Raw genomic sequence first — 14,748 nt, 5'->3', positions numbered from 1 at the left:
ACTTAACCCCAATTGCCAAAAAAAAAAAAAGAAATTAAGAAATGATGAGCTGGTTGATTTTAGAAAAACCATGGAAAGACCTGCATGAAATGATGAAAAATGAAGAGAACAGAACCAAGAAAACTTTGTATACAGTAAGAGCAATATCATTCAGAGTAATTGTGAGCAATGAAGTTATTTTGAGTACTATAAATACTCAAATAGCCTATTAAAGGACCTATGAAGGAAGATGCTATCCATCTCCAGAGAAAGAACTGATAAATAGAAGTATGCATAGTATGGTTTTACATATATTGATGAATCTCTGTCAAATGGGGGCCCTTTTCTAGTGTGGGGTGGGGGAGAACAGAGGGAGACAGTTCAGAACTTAAAATGTAGCAATAAATAAATGGTATTAAAAAAAAAGAAAAGCATAAAAAGACAAGAATCAAAATTGTAGGGGGAAATACCTAACTTATTTTTTTTAGCGTTTTGCTTTTTGCTTTCTTGTTTTAATTATTTATTTTTAGTTTTCAACATTCACTTCCACAAGATTTTGAGTTCCAAATTTTCTACCCATCTCGTCCCTCCCCACACCCCAAGGTGGCATGCATTCTGAATACTCCTTCTCCTAATCTGCCCTCCTTTCTATTCCCTCCCCTTCTCCTTCTATTTTCCTGTTACCTAACTTATTTTGAAGAATAAACTACCATGAATCACCCTTAATCACTTCAGAAATATTCCTTCCTTACAAATATTTGATAGATTTATAAAATCTCAGTCTCATCAGTTTAAAAGGCAGTTCCTTTTCTTTCCTAAACCTCCACACATACACATACTTGTAGTCCTGATCTTCAGTGGAAATAACATGTTGTTACATTACTAAAGATTAAATAGAGAGAAAAACTGTTCTTTAAATTGAATTTATAAATTATATGCTTTGTGCATTTAGAATAGCCTCCCCCCCATCATTTATGTTTAGTTGTGACCACGGTATTGATCTTTAGCTATAGCTTAGAAGATTGTTGTAGAATATGTGTGAAGAAGAAACTAAAGGGAATGGAGAAGGGAGGGAAATTAGGGGGGTGGACAGGAAGGAAGGGAAAGGGGAGGGTGAAAGTAAGTGAAGGAAGGAGAGCAGGAAAGGATGGAGGAAGAAGAGAGAATGATGCTGAAGATACTGAGCTACCAGAAAATTGGTAAAGGCAATAATTAATAAAAGGCAGCCATATTCTCCAAAGAATTGAAGCTAATTGTCACTGAAAGGAGGCAGCTAGGTGGTGCAGTAGATGCAGTGCTGAGCCTGGAGTCAGGAAGACATAAGTTCAAATCAGGCCTCAGATACTTACTAGCTGTGTGACCCTGGCCAAGTCACTTAACCCTGTTTGTTTGCCTCAGTTTCTCATCTGTAAAATGAGATGAGGAAGGAAATGACAAACTATTCCAGGATCTTTGCCAAGAAAACTTCAAATGGAGTCACTAAGAGTCAAGCTTAACTGAAAATGACTGAGTATAAACATTATGTGCTGGGAATTATGCTAAGTGCTGGGGATAAAAACAAAGGCAAAAACCAGCTTCTGTTCTCAAGGAGTTCATGGTTTAATGGGAGAGAAAACATGCAAACCATCTTGTATAAATAAGCTACATACAGGTTAAGTCTGTCTGCTAACCAAATCTCGCCATCAAAAGCACTCTCTGCCCTGATTATGTTGTCAACACATCATTCTGACCCACAGCTTCCTTAGCTACCTTCTCATATATATAATCCTGCCACTCTCCAATAGTCCTTGAAGAAATGACATGACAAATCTTGTGTCTTAGGTTGGCCCCTTCAGAAACAGGAAACAATCCATCTCAATTGAATAATCCCATGAGGAGAAGGCTGTGCTAGTTTGCAGAGTCACCCCCTTGGAGGCCAGAGTCAGGGTTTCTGTCTTCTTCACAGGAAAGTGACCCACATTTCCTTATTTCTGTCAGTGTTCCTCTGATAAACCTGAAATCCTTTATGGTTAGGTTATAATTATTACAGAGACAATGACACCCTAGGTCCCCCAATAATTCACAAGAAAGGGGTCTTTTAAGTACCAGGCATTTTTTTTTAGCTCCAATTAAATTCAAGGCACTCATCTTTACCTTCAGGGCTTGGCACATTCTCTGAGTTTCCAAATTTCAGCTATCTAACGTGTTTCTAAAACATTCCATGTCAAAGAGAAAGTAGTAGGTTATCATGTATTTTGCCACCCTCTGTTGATGTTTGATAAGTCCAATCCTAGCCTAGGTGTGTGGCAGCAATATTTGGTTGGGAAAAGTAAGATTTTGCATTTAGATGACATTCTATTTTTTTTCTGACACATTAATACACATGAATATTATTGCTTAGCAATCATGTGGTATCATCAAATGATGATAATTTAATGGTCATGATACAAATACAAGAAGGATCAATATCATCTTCTTTGTTTAACTGTGCGGTGACTATGTTTTGCAATGCCTAGAGAAGATAAGGATCATTGACAAAGCTTATGAACTCCTCCTCCTCCTCATTTCATGAATTGGATGGAGGTGTGGAAAAGATATTGTAAAAATGTTTAAGTGACTCAGGCAAGTTCACAAGGGTAACAGCAAAGTCATTTCCTTCCTTTATCCAAAAGACATTTGGCAAATCATTTCAATAATAAATAAGTTTTCATTTCTACCTCAGATCAAATCTCACACCTTACAATTCCCTTCAGATTACAAATCACTTAAAGTTCTGTGCTATGCCATAACATGCTGAATTTTATCTGTTGTTTAATGCTGCTAGGGAAATAAGGTTTTCATTAATTTCTGAGTTTTCTTATCCGTGGCGAGCAAAATTATATGTGAATCTCAGAACTTTATGTCAAAATAGAATTCCAATTGCAAAACAGATTGGACTTGGTCATGTTTCTCATCAAATTGCCAATAATCTACTTATCCCTTGGGAGAGTTTATCACATGTTTTCAACTACCATTTGTATAACACTAACTTCTCAAACTCTATTTCTGGCCTGGAATTCTTTTCTTTTACCCTCTCTCTCACCATATTTCTGACTGGAGGACATTTCTATTTACAAGTCTACCAATTTCAAAAATGCACTTGCTTTTACTGTGCTCATTATTTTTCACTACAGGCTGTTGATATTTTCCATTTTTAACAATACATGGTGTGACTATGCATGTGTTGCCTAATTCTGCCATGTTTATGGGATGCTCATACAAGACTCTTTGTTAAATGCAGTCATGAAGGTAACTATTTAATAATCTTTTTATGACCAATATCAAGTGAGTCATAAACTAGACATAAACTACAGAAACAACATTGAAGAATGGAAAGAAAGCCAGACAGTCTTGGAAGTAAAAAAACAAACAAACTTGGATTCGTATCCCATATCTTATGCATAGAAGCCCTGTAACCTTAGACAAGACATTTAACCTCTTAAGGTCTTGAGGAAACTCTCCAAAATTATAAATGACTGAGAAGGTGCCAACCACCATGTGAAGAAAGACTTCCCTCAACCAAGAGATCTCTAGAGTAATGAAATCAGAAATCTGGCTTCTATCTTTATCAAGTGAGCCATGTATAAATTCTGCCATGGCAATAGGAAAGTCATTAAATATTTCAGTGTCCAGGCAACGGCCTCTAAATATATTATATACTCATTGCCAATTTGCATTGATGGAGGTGGTTTCCACGCTAATAGTTCTCTCACAAAGAAGAAATAAGAAAGGAGGAAAGAAGATGAAAGAAGAAAAAAAGAAAGAAGAAATAGCAGCAGCAGCAGTAGTAGCAGTAGTAGCAGTAGGAGTAGTAATAGTACTTTTCAATTTATGAACTATACTTTCATCTTACCTTTCCACTTTCCTAATCTTTTAACTCAGTTGGCTTCAATGAAGGACTCCATCAAGATATTCTAATCTTTTTTTCTAAAATTATTTCTTTTATGTTCTACCTCTTTCTCTTCATCCAATCTGGACCAACCCCCACCAAGATTAATAAGCTTCTAATTAATACCTTTGCCTCTAGGCTTTTCTTCATGAAGTCAATAAAAAAGTCCTTATTGATTACCCCTTATGTGCCCATCCCTTTGCCCAAAGCCTAAACAAACCTACAACATGATTTATGCCCCCCGTCATGGAATTTGTATTCTACTCGTAGAGACAACATACACATGGAAAATAATCAGTGAAGAAACTGGTCAGGTCTTTAGTATAGACAGGTTGAGAAAAAGGGCGTGTGATATGGTATTAACTGGCATACATACATACATAATGAGCCCTAAAAGTAGAAAGAGACAAAGACAAATGGGTTTGGAAGGCATCAAGGAAAGATTCATATAAAGAGTAACTTGGACTAGTCAGAGAAACAGAGTATCTCAGAAATTCCATCTAGTTCCTCTCATAGCACAGGGACACACACACACACACACACACACACACACACACACACACACACACACACACCCTAAAACATCTCCAAAGAGTAGACATCCATCACGACCATAGGCATCCTATTTTTTTTTGATCAGCACCAAACTCCTAGAAAAATGTTACTATCATAAGCCATTTTTTTATCCTAATTCTACTCACTGTCCCTTATTTTTCCCACAGGGGTCAAGCATAGCACATATGATCTCTCTTCCCCATAGCATCCTTTCAAGTAATTGAGAATAGTTACTGTAGGATAAAAAAATAAAGGGAACTTAGAAGCCAACAAATTCACTGCATCTCCATTTTTCAGTTGAGAAAACTAAGGTACGGAGAATGAGTGACATGTACAGAGTCACACAACTAAGGATGTCCCTGCTATCCATGAGCCTGATTCTGATCTGCCACATGCCTTCAAATTTCCATTGCAATATCCTTTTGTTGAACTTTTAGATCAAGTGTTTAGGAGATTTCTACCCCTTACTTCCTTCTTGAATTATATTCCTTTACAAGTACATTTGATTTTCCAAGGATGTTGGTAACATCCCATGACACAGCTCATGAACCCTGGGCATACAACTCTAGAATGTATCCCAGGGCTCTCTCCTGGGCTCCCTGTTCATCTCCTTCTATACTACTTCACTTGGTGATCTCATCTGCTCCCATAGATTTACTTACCATTTCTATGCTGATGATTCTCAAATCTACTTTTTCTGCCCAAACCTCTCTGCTGACCTCCCATCTCTTCTGTCTATCTGCCTTTCATACATCTGGAAATGGATGTCCAGTACACATCTTAAACTCCACAAGTCCAGAAAGGAAATCATTATCTTTCTCTTTAAAACCTTTCCCCATTCTAACTTCCTTATTGTTGTAAAGGATGACATCATCCTTCCAGTCTCCCAGGCTTACTACCTAAGAGTCTTCTCTTCTCTATCTCTTACTCCACTCCACACCCATATCCAATCTGCTTCTGAGGTCTGCTGCTTTCATCTTCAAGACATCTTTTCAAAATACCCCTTCTCTTCTGTGATACTGGCATCCTCATCTACTCATGCTTGGATCATTGAGGCAGCCTGCCTCAAGTCTCTCCCAACTCCAATCCATCCTCCATTGAACTACAAAAGTGATTTTCCTAAAGTACAAATCTGACCACATCATCCCGCTACTCAATAAAGTCCAGTGGTTCTCTATGACTTCCAGGATCAAATACAAATCCTGTTTGGCAGTCAAAGGCTTTCATAACCTAGCCCATTCCTCCCAACCCCCACACCTTTCCAGGATTCTTATACCTTACTTCTCACCACATCCTCTTCAGTCCAGTGACACTGACCTTGTGATTCCCTGAACAAGATACTTCATCTCTTGAAATCAGGCATTTTCACCAGCTGCTGCCATGCTTGGAATACTCTCCTTCCTCATCTCTGCCTATTGACTTCCCTGACTTCTTTTAAATCCCAACCAAAATCTCATCTTCTACAGGGAGCCTTTTCTAAACTCTCTGAATTCTGGTGTTTTCCGTTGGTTGATTTATTTCTAGTTTATCCTATATATACAGATTGTACATTTTGTATGCTTGTTGTCTTCCCTGTTAGACTGTAAGCTCCTTGAGGGGATGCATAATCTTGGCCTCTTTTTGTATCCCAAACACTTTCTGACACATAGTAGGCACTTAATAAATGATTACCGACTAACAGATCTTAAACAGACACCTCTATGCCCAACCCCTACATCTCTTAGACAATCTCAAAATGCTGGAGAATATGGTGGTAAGCTTCCCTGTCACCAAAGGTATGCTGCATAAGATTAAAATGCCAATCCAAATTGAGGTTCCTTAGTTTGTGCGAAGTACTTGTATTTGGTATGCAATAATGCAAAACAGCACTTTAAAGGCATAATGTCTTTTGAAGTGGGTAGATCTAGGGCAAAGCTTTTTCATCTTGAAATACTGTTTGTTTATTTCTTTATCATTTGATTTACTAACAATAATTATTTCTAAATGTTCAGTCATTCTGTCAATTTCAGTCTCTAGGAAATACTCAATGGAAACTGATCACGCAAACGATCAGGAATGCCCATCAGGCACCAGCCTCACGTGCAAAGGGCTCTGGGTGCTTCAGACTTTATGGTCATGCAGAAGCTCGTTGTATGGTTCTGAAAAGAAATTGTGTTGGTGAGGTACCTGCCACTTCTAATAGTGTCTCTGATTTGGAAGTCAGCCAGCCAGGAAGATCTGATGGGACACTAGCAGGAAATTAAGAAATTTTTAGTCCCCTGGACATCACAGGCATGTTTTCCTTTGGTCTAGACCTTCAAAGCCAAAATGTGGGGGCAGCTAATGGCCTGTGAGTCAGTCAATTATAGCAATGGACGCCTTTTAGACACGATAACCCCCAGGACATTGGAGGTTTCCCAACTTAGACACAGGAAAACCACATTCACATTTGCATTGTACCTTACGGTTTATACAATACTTTCCTCATTAAAAACCCCATGAGAGAGGTAGAAAGGTAATGAGAGAGAGTATGATGGCATGGTGTAGGGGCCAGAACACTGAATTAATATGGGAAGGTGTGAGCTCAAATCCTGGCTCTGAAACTTACTAACTGCTTAACCTTTGGGAAAGCACTCTCTGTGCCTCAGTATCCTAATCTGTACAAAGGGGTGATCATACTTCTGGAATCTACTTCATGGGGCTGTCATGAGGATCAACCAAAATAATGTAAATAAAGTACTCTATGAAACTTAAAGCAATATATGAATGTCAATATTTTTTTTTTCTTAGAGTATATATCATTCCAGGCACCAGAGGAAGTCTGTGCAAAGATACAGAGATGGGTCATTGAATGTTGCATATAAGAAATAACAAAACAGCTAATAGACCAGTTTAGCCAAAACAAAGATAGTCTTACTAATGTTTCCCATTATACAGATGAGGAACTGGAAACTTGAAGAGCTAGTGAGTGTCTGAGGTAGGAATCAAACCTGGGTCCTAGCTTCAAGTGCAGGGCTTGGTCTGATCCATTACACTACTGGTTTCTTAACACAGAGATTCTTATTCATCATCTTTGCTTCCTACACTTCCTATTTTTTCTTTAAAACTAGATCTCTGATTTCATCCTTGTAGGAAATTCCTGATAACAAAATACTTTCTATTAATTGCTGATTGGTACCTCTTTTTTTTAATTCATTGTCTTAAGAGAATTAACACAGGAAGCTACCTGTGATCTCATAAATGCTATGTTCCAGAAGCAGTTCTCTCTATGCACTCCACCATGGCTACCTCAAATATATCCCTTCAACTTAAAGTCAAGGCCCTTAAAATAAATGCCTCTGTTTCTAGGTCACAGATTATGTGGAAGGGATCAAAGTAAGTTGAACCTCTCTTGAGCCTAAAGATATCTTCTAAAAATGTTGTGTGTAAATCAAAATTTATAAAATAGAATAATGTCTTAGGATGTTTTTTTTTATTTAAAGAAACCTCATGGTGAGTCTTTTTGTGAGAGAAATAATTGTTTTGTAATGTGATTAATCACCATATAACTTATCTTCTTAGTAAACTTGATTTATGGTGCAGTTAGGTGGCACAGTGTATCCAGGCTTAGGGTCAAGAAGACTCATCTCCATGAGTTCAAATCCAATCGCAGATGCTTACTATTTCTTCACCAGTTTCTATTAACAATAATTATTTCTAAATGTTCAGTCATTCAGTCAGTTTCACTCTCCAGGAAGTACTCAGTGGAAACTGATTACACATACTATGAGGAATACCTCGAATGCAAAGGACTCTGGCTGCTGCAGACTTAACAGTCATACAGAAGTTCACTGTGTAGTTCTGAAAAGAAATTCTGCCACTGAAGTTATTGACTAGGGGAGTGGCATGGGCAGACCTGCATTTTAGGAAATAAGGAATGGATTGGAGTGAGGAGGCCAACCAGTGGGTGCATTGTGACCATCTAGCTAGGAGGAGATGAGGCACTGTATACTAGGGTGAAGGCAGGATCAGAGGACAGAAGAAACACTGGTAGAGCAGCTGCTTAACAAATGTGTATGGAATAGAATCAAATAATGTATCTCCTAGCAGAACATAAGCTCCTTGAGAACGAAAACTTTCATTTTTGTCATTGTGTCTCTAGAGTTAACACAATGCTTAGTATATAGTAGTTGAATAATAATAAGTCTGTTCAAATAAAATGGAATTGTCTGTTGAATCCCCCAGCAGAATGTAAACTCCTCGAGGACAAGGATTTGACATTTTTTTTGGTTGTATCTGAGAGCACCTAGCAGAACCTGGAATAATATAAGACTTCATAAATGCATGTTGATGCATTGACATAATCCCTATTTTACACAAAAGGAACCTGAGAGTCAGAGCTGATTTTACTAAGGTACCACAAGATCTGTTAGTGTCAGGCTTTGAATCCATACCTCTCCTGAGTCCAAGTCCAAAAGCCCATGTTAAATCTTACCAAGAATTATTTCTTTTCTGAGAATATGTAATAAAAAACGTGTTTGTTCTCTTATGAGAAAAAAATAGAAGAGGAAGAAAGTTTGCCATCCTAAGTCACCTTCCTCAGGTTATTAAAAATTACAGACTTCACTTTCACACCTCTCAAAAATTATTGCTGCCGCTTACATTACCTGTGAGTTTTTGGTTTGGGAGGCAAACCCAAGTCCTGGATGGTGACAGCCTGATGAAAGCTTAGCGGTATCTGGGGGAACCTCTACTGAACTTCCTAGGAAAGTGAAGATCAGCAGTTCTCATACATCTTCACCTACATATGTTGCATGGGCCAGTGTCAACGGGAAATGGAGCAGACTGGGAGGAGGGGAGGAAAAATATGCCAAAATGAGATTTGCTTCAAAGGAGAAGATGAGGATTTAAAGAGGAGAAAAAGTACCAAAGAAAAGTAAGTTAAACAAAAATTTTCTATTTAGAAAGAAGTAAAAAATAGCAACTTATAAATCATGTATAACCACATCTTAGCTACACATTCATACCAAGTGGAAATAAGCAGCATTTAAATCTACTTTATGAAACCAACAGCTGAAACACACAATGCACACAACATGTCCTGGGATGGAAAGTATCACTTTCATCTCTGTCAACGATGAGAAGAAAAAGCTTCACCTCACAGAGTCTACAACCAGATATGGGTCTGAATGCTGCACAGGCAGAATGCACTCCTGAAGGCTCAGGACCCCTCACAGCTTTTCTTAGCTAAAACGTTACCTTCGTAAAGTCCTACCTTCTTTAAAAAATTTTACATACATTATTTCATTTAACCTACATATGACAACCTTATGAGGTTAGCACTCCAGGTTTCACAGGCTCCATTTTGTGGTTGCTATTCAGTTGTATCTGGCTCTTCGTGATTCTGTTTGAGGTTTTCCTGGCAAAGATACTGGAGTGGCTTGCCATTTCTTTCTCTATCTCATTTGACAGATAAGGAAACTGAAGTAAACAGGGTTGAGTGATGTGTCCATGGTCATACAGCTAGTTAAGTGTCTGAGGCCAGACTTGAACCCGGGAAGATGAGTTCCTGACCCCAGACTTGTTACTCTGTGAGCTCAACTTCAGCTTGCTCTTTCTCCATGCCCGATTTGGGACAGGATATATACCTCTGTTCTCATAGGGAAGAGACACGACACCGTAGAATGCTCTATAGTTAAAGGGCATAGGTTCAAATCTTACTTTAGATGCTTACTGATGTGAGCTTGGGCAAGTCATTCATCCTCTCTAGGCCTCGGTTTTCTCAGCTGTAACATTTGGGAGACGGACTCAATGACTGCTAAGATTCCTTCCGGATCTAGGTCTGTTGTCATATGGAAATCACGTCTTGATGGGGTGGGGAACTGGTGGCTTTGAGGTCACATGTGGCCAAGTGAGGCCCTTTGACTGAATCCAAACTTCACAGAACTTTGTTCAGTCAAAAGGCCACACTTGAGGACCTAGAGGGCCACATGTGGCCTTGAGGCCACAGGTTCCCCACTTTTGCCTAGGATTTAAAGCCAGAAGAGACTTTGGAGGTCATGAAGCCTAGCCCCCCTCCTTTTACAGTTAAGGAACCCCTAATTCCAAGTTATGCCTCACTGTAATCTCTGGACATCTTGAGAGTTGTCTAATAACTGCCTTTTCCTTCCAACCCCTACCACATCCTTTTCAGTTTAGAAACTGCAATCAAATCAGTACTACCATGATTACTATGGGAAAGAGTGTATTGATCTACTCCATTAAAGCTCTACCCACCATCCCTGTAACTTTCCCAATCTCCCTGACCATGACTCAGACTTATATGTGCTCTGGCCCCCTAATACAACATAAGCTCCCTGATTTTATTTTTGTATTCTCAGCACTTAGCACAGTGTTTGGGACATAGTAAGCACTTAAAATGCTTGTATGTTCATTCATTCACTTCTTCCAATGATCTTTTTCTTGTGCACCAAATTTCTCAGGAACAGTTTAGAAAACCCTGGCTTGAATAACAGGCCAGACAGTCTTTGTGTCCCAGTGGTTAGCACTGCATTTTGCACACAATAATAAATGCTTCTTCGATTGGGTAGTAAAAGCCAGAGAATACTTAAGGAAGAAGAGGCAGCTGAATTAATACCTAACCTATGAGCCACATACATATCTGTAGATGGTGTTCTAGCATAGTTCTTTCAAACAGCTTTAACTTTGTTTGCAAGCTTTATTTCTAATTTTCTGAGACGTAGCATGACAATAGTGGAATAAGGCAGATTTTCTAAACAAGGACCAAAACCAAAACCAGGTCTCCTCTCTGTGGAATGGAAGTACATGGGTAGAGATCCTGGGCATATAAGCCAGAAAAGGTCATCAAGGCCAAGGACAGATTCATCATCTAGACATCAAAATCCCAGTTGTCACAATCATCCCCATGTAAAATCATTGATAACATCTCCGTCCGCAGAAATATGTGATTTGGAATGACAGCCTAGGAGCATGAGGGTAAATTCAACCTTCCCTTTGAGGAGGGGGAATCCAGCTAGGAGTCAATTATCATCCATCTGAGTATCAATCTTCTTCTCATCCCCCTTCAAATACCAGACATTGACCATAGAAACACCCTGGTCCCTTGGCCAGAGGCAAAAAATGTCTATTTCCATTTTCTATGTTGAAAAAAATACCCCCTCCTCCCCTCTGCAAAACCAAATATAAAACACTATCTGTTTATCTTGTCTCTCAGGTTTAAAAGCATTATAGGTATTTGGTCAGAGTAAGTAAATGGAGAGACACTGAATGTCACAGAAAATCAAGAGATAGGCTTACAGTGAAGAATATCTGGGTTCCTATCCCACCTCTAACATAGACTGACTATGGGACCCTAGGGAAATCCTTTAATTTTTCAACATCTCAGGCGAGTCTCTGGGATTGCAAATTGCAGACATGTTGATGTGCATCAGTGAAGGGAGTTCCATATTGAGAATACCTTACATTGAGGAAATCACAAAAGTGAGCCCATAGACAGACAGACAGACACACAGACAGACAGACAGACAGATGCACACACACACACACACACACACACACACACACATACATGCACAAAACCTGAATATATTTATACTTAACAATCACTCTTGCCACTGTTGTATGTGATGCTATAACAAATGGCCAATTAAAATGACTGGTGGAACTTTCAACTTTTAGAAGCTTGTTTTAGTGCTTGCTTCGGCAGCACATGTACTAAAATTGGAATGATACAGAGAAGATTAGCATGGCCCCTGCGCAAGGATGACACGCAAATTCATGAAGCATTCCATATTTTTAAATGGCAAAAAAAAAGAAGCTTGTTTTAAAAATGATTTCTAGAATGCGTAACTTTCCTTCAGTAAAACAAAACATAGTCTTGAAGGTTCTTGAAGAAGGAGTCTCTCACGTAGGCATCATCACTATACAGGATTGCCTGATAGATGCAGCCAGTGGGATAGCCTTGCTCCAGGGCATTTAACCCTCTGATTATCAACAGGAGATGAGGCAGAGAATTCAAAGATCCTTCCTCACCACAAGTCATTGCCATTTTCATGAAGATATTACCTATGCAGGGGTGTGGCAGAAAGTGGAATTCTGTATCAGTGGGGTTGGCAGATTATAGATCAAGGACTGGAAGAAACCTTAGATCTCATTGTGCTCAGCCCTCTCACTTTTTAGATAAGGAAGCAGAGGCCCAGAAAAGCAATGCCCAAGATCACTCACCGCATTATCATTGACACCAGGCCAACATAATGAAACCCTTGAAGAAGGCAGAGCATCCTTGATGGGAGTAGATCATGGAACACTATAGTCTCTAAAGGAGCAGAATGTTGGATTCTCCAAAGAGCGATGAAGAGATTCATGTTGGGTATCAGAAGGCTACAGCAGATTCCTAAAGAGGTTCTGCATACAAAAGGCATAAAAATAACGCTCAGAAAATGTCCAGGCACCTCAGAGGCATAGTGGATAGTACGCCAGGCCTGGAGTCACTGAGTTTAAATCAAACCTTGGACATTTGTTATCTTGTAACATCCTCAGTAAGTCATTTAACCTCTTCCTGCCTCAGTTTTCTCATCTGTAAAATGAGGATAATAGTAACACCTGTCTCCCAAGGTTGTTGAGAGAATTAATGAGATAGTAATTGTAAAGCATTTAACAGTGTCAGGCACATAGTAAATGCTATATAAATTATTACTATTATTATTATTTATTGTCATGATTATTATAGTGAGATTGAAGGATAATAACAATAATTGAAGGGTAATAAAGATAGCACAAATGCTACCCTACACTGAGCACGCAATTTCAAAAAGGCCTAAAGGAAGCTATCCAGAGTGAGCCATAGATTCTTTATGAAGCATTTATTAGAAGATATAAAAACTAATTCCATAGGAAGAAAGACAGGAATAGGTTGCCATCTCTAACATTGGTGGGAGTGCCAACATTGAAGGTCTCTTAGATCCATTGACTGCTGAATTGATAAACATTCAGTAAGCACCTACTATGAACCAGGTACTGTATACTGTTGTTCAGTTATTTCAGTCATGGCTGATTAATATTATGTTAGTTTCAGGAGACACAAAGATAGAAATTAGGCTGGCCTCTAGCTCTCAGAAGGCTTATATTTCGTTGTTCAGTCATTTCATATTCTTTGTGACACCATTTAGGGTTTTCTCGGCAAAAAATATGGGAGTGGTTTGTCATTTCTTTCTCTAGCTAATTTTACAGATGAGGAAACTGAGGCAAACTGGATTAAATGACTTGCCTGGGATCATACATCCAGTGTCTGAGGCCATATTTGACACAGATTTGTCTTCCTGACTCCAGGCCCAGCACTCTATCTACTGTGTCACCTAGCTGATACTTTTTTTTTTTGAGGGAGGAATATGGGGGACTCAATAGGAACTCACAAAGACATTAAGGGACTTGCGATTTGTCACTGGAGAGATTTCCCCTCACTGTTCAAATCATAAAACCTTGAAGTATTGAAGATGTAATTCCTAGCTACACTCTGCAGCTCCACCAGGAAAAAATACATAATGCATCCCTTGTATGCATCTGTAAGGCGATGTTAACTCACTACAAAATCCTCCTTTTGACACACAAAGCCAGCCACAATCTGGCTCCTACATCCCTTTCTAACCTCATTTAACATCCTTCCCCTGTACATATTCATTGGCCCAGCCAAACAAGCCGTGTTACTCTTAGTCATACAAAACATGCCAGCTCCTACCTCAGTCCACACATTCCTGTCCCCAACGCCTACAACAAACTTCCTACTTGCCTCTACCGAGTGGTATAGTTGTATAAATGTTTAATAACCAGCTATCCAAGGGGGGGGGAAGTACGCAGGATACTTTTAAGTTTAATGTACATTATCATTTTCTTTATCATTTTCATAGTCTAGCCAATCAACAAAACAGCAAAGCAACCACTGATTTGTCCCATTAACCAGTATTTAAGGTGTTAACACCCACACAGAAAATTTAACAACCAGATCTTTCCATACAGTTAGAGTGGCTCTAGTACACCCTGCTTCCCTCCCTTCCTTCCTTCCTTCCTTCCTTCCTTCCTTCCTTCCTTCCTTCCTTCCTTCCTTCCTTCCTTCCTTCCTTCCTTCCTTCCTTCCTTCCTTCCTTCCTTCCTTCCTTCCTTCCTTCCTTCCTTCGCAATTGAGATTATGTGACTTTCCCAGGGTCACACAGCTAGTAAGTGCCTGAAGCTATCTGCCTCCCTTTCTTAGAAATCTTGGTTTCCTTCAGAGCAATAGCTCAGTACACCTCCTATAGCAAGTCTTCCTTCCATTAGGAAGGCTCCCCCTTCCACTG

The 14,748-nt window shown here is 39.2% G+C and overlaps 1 protein-coding gene and 1 non-coding gene across 2 annotated transcripts in view; one reads left to right on the top strand and one right to left on the bottom strand.

Annotated features, from left to right (window-relative positions):
• NLGN1 (neuroligin 1) overlaps positions 1 to 14,748 on the bottom strand; it is a 780,182-nt gene that overhangs the window by 673,945 nt on the left and 91,489 nt on the right.
• On the top strand, positions 12,110 to 12,216 carry LOC144454905 (U6 spliceosomal RNA). Its single transcript, XR_013483453.1, has one exon. It is a non-coding gene; the product is annotated as a U6 spliceosomal RNA (small nuclear RNA).

The sequence above is a fragment of the Phascolarctos cinereus genome, unplaced genomic scaffold (genome assembly GCF_003287225.1).
Source record: "Phascolarctos cinereus isolate Bilbo 61053 unplaced genomic scaffold, phaCin_HiC Scaffold_7;HRSCAF=346, whole genome shotgun sequence".
NCBI lineage: Eukaryota > Metazoa > Chordata > Mammalia > Diprotodontia > Phascolarctidae > Phascolarctos > Phascolarctos cinereus.
The sequence above is the reverse complement of the archived record's forward strand: the minus strand, read 5'-3'. Positions and strand labels throughout refer to the sequence as shown.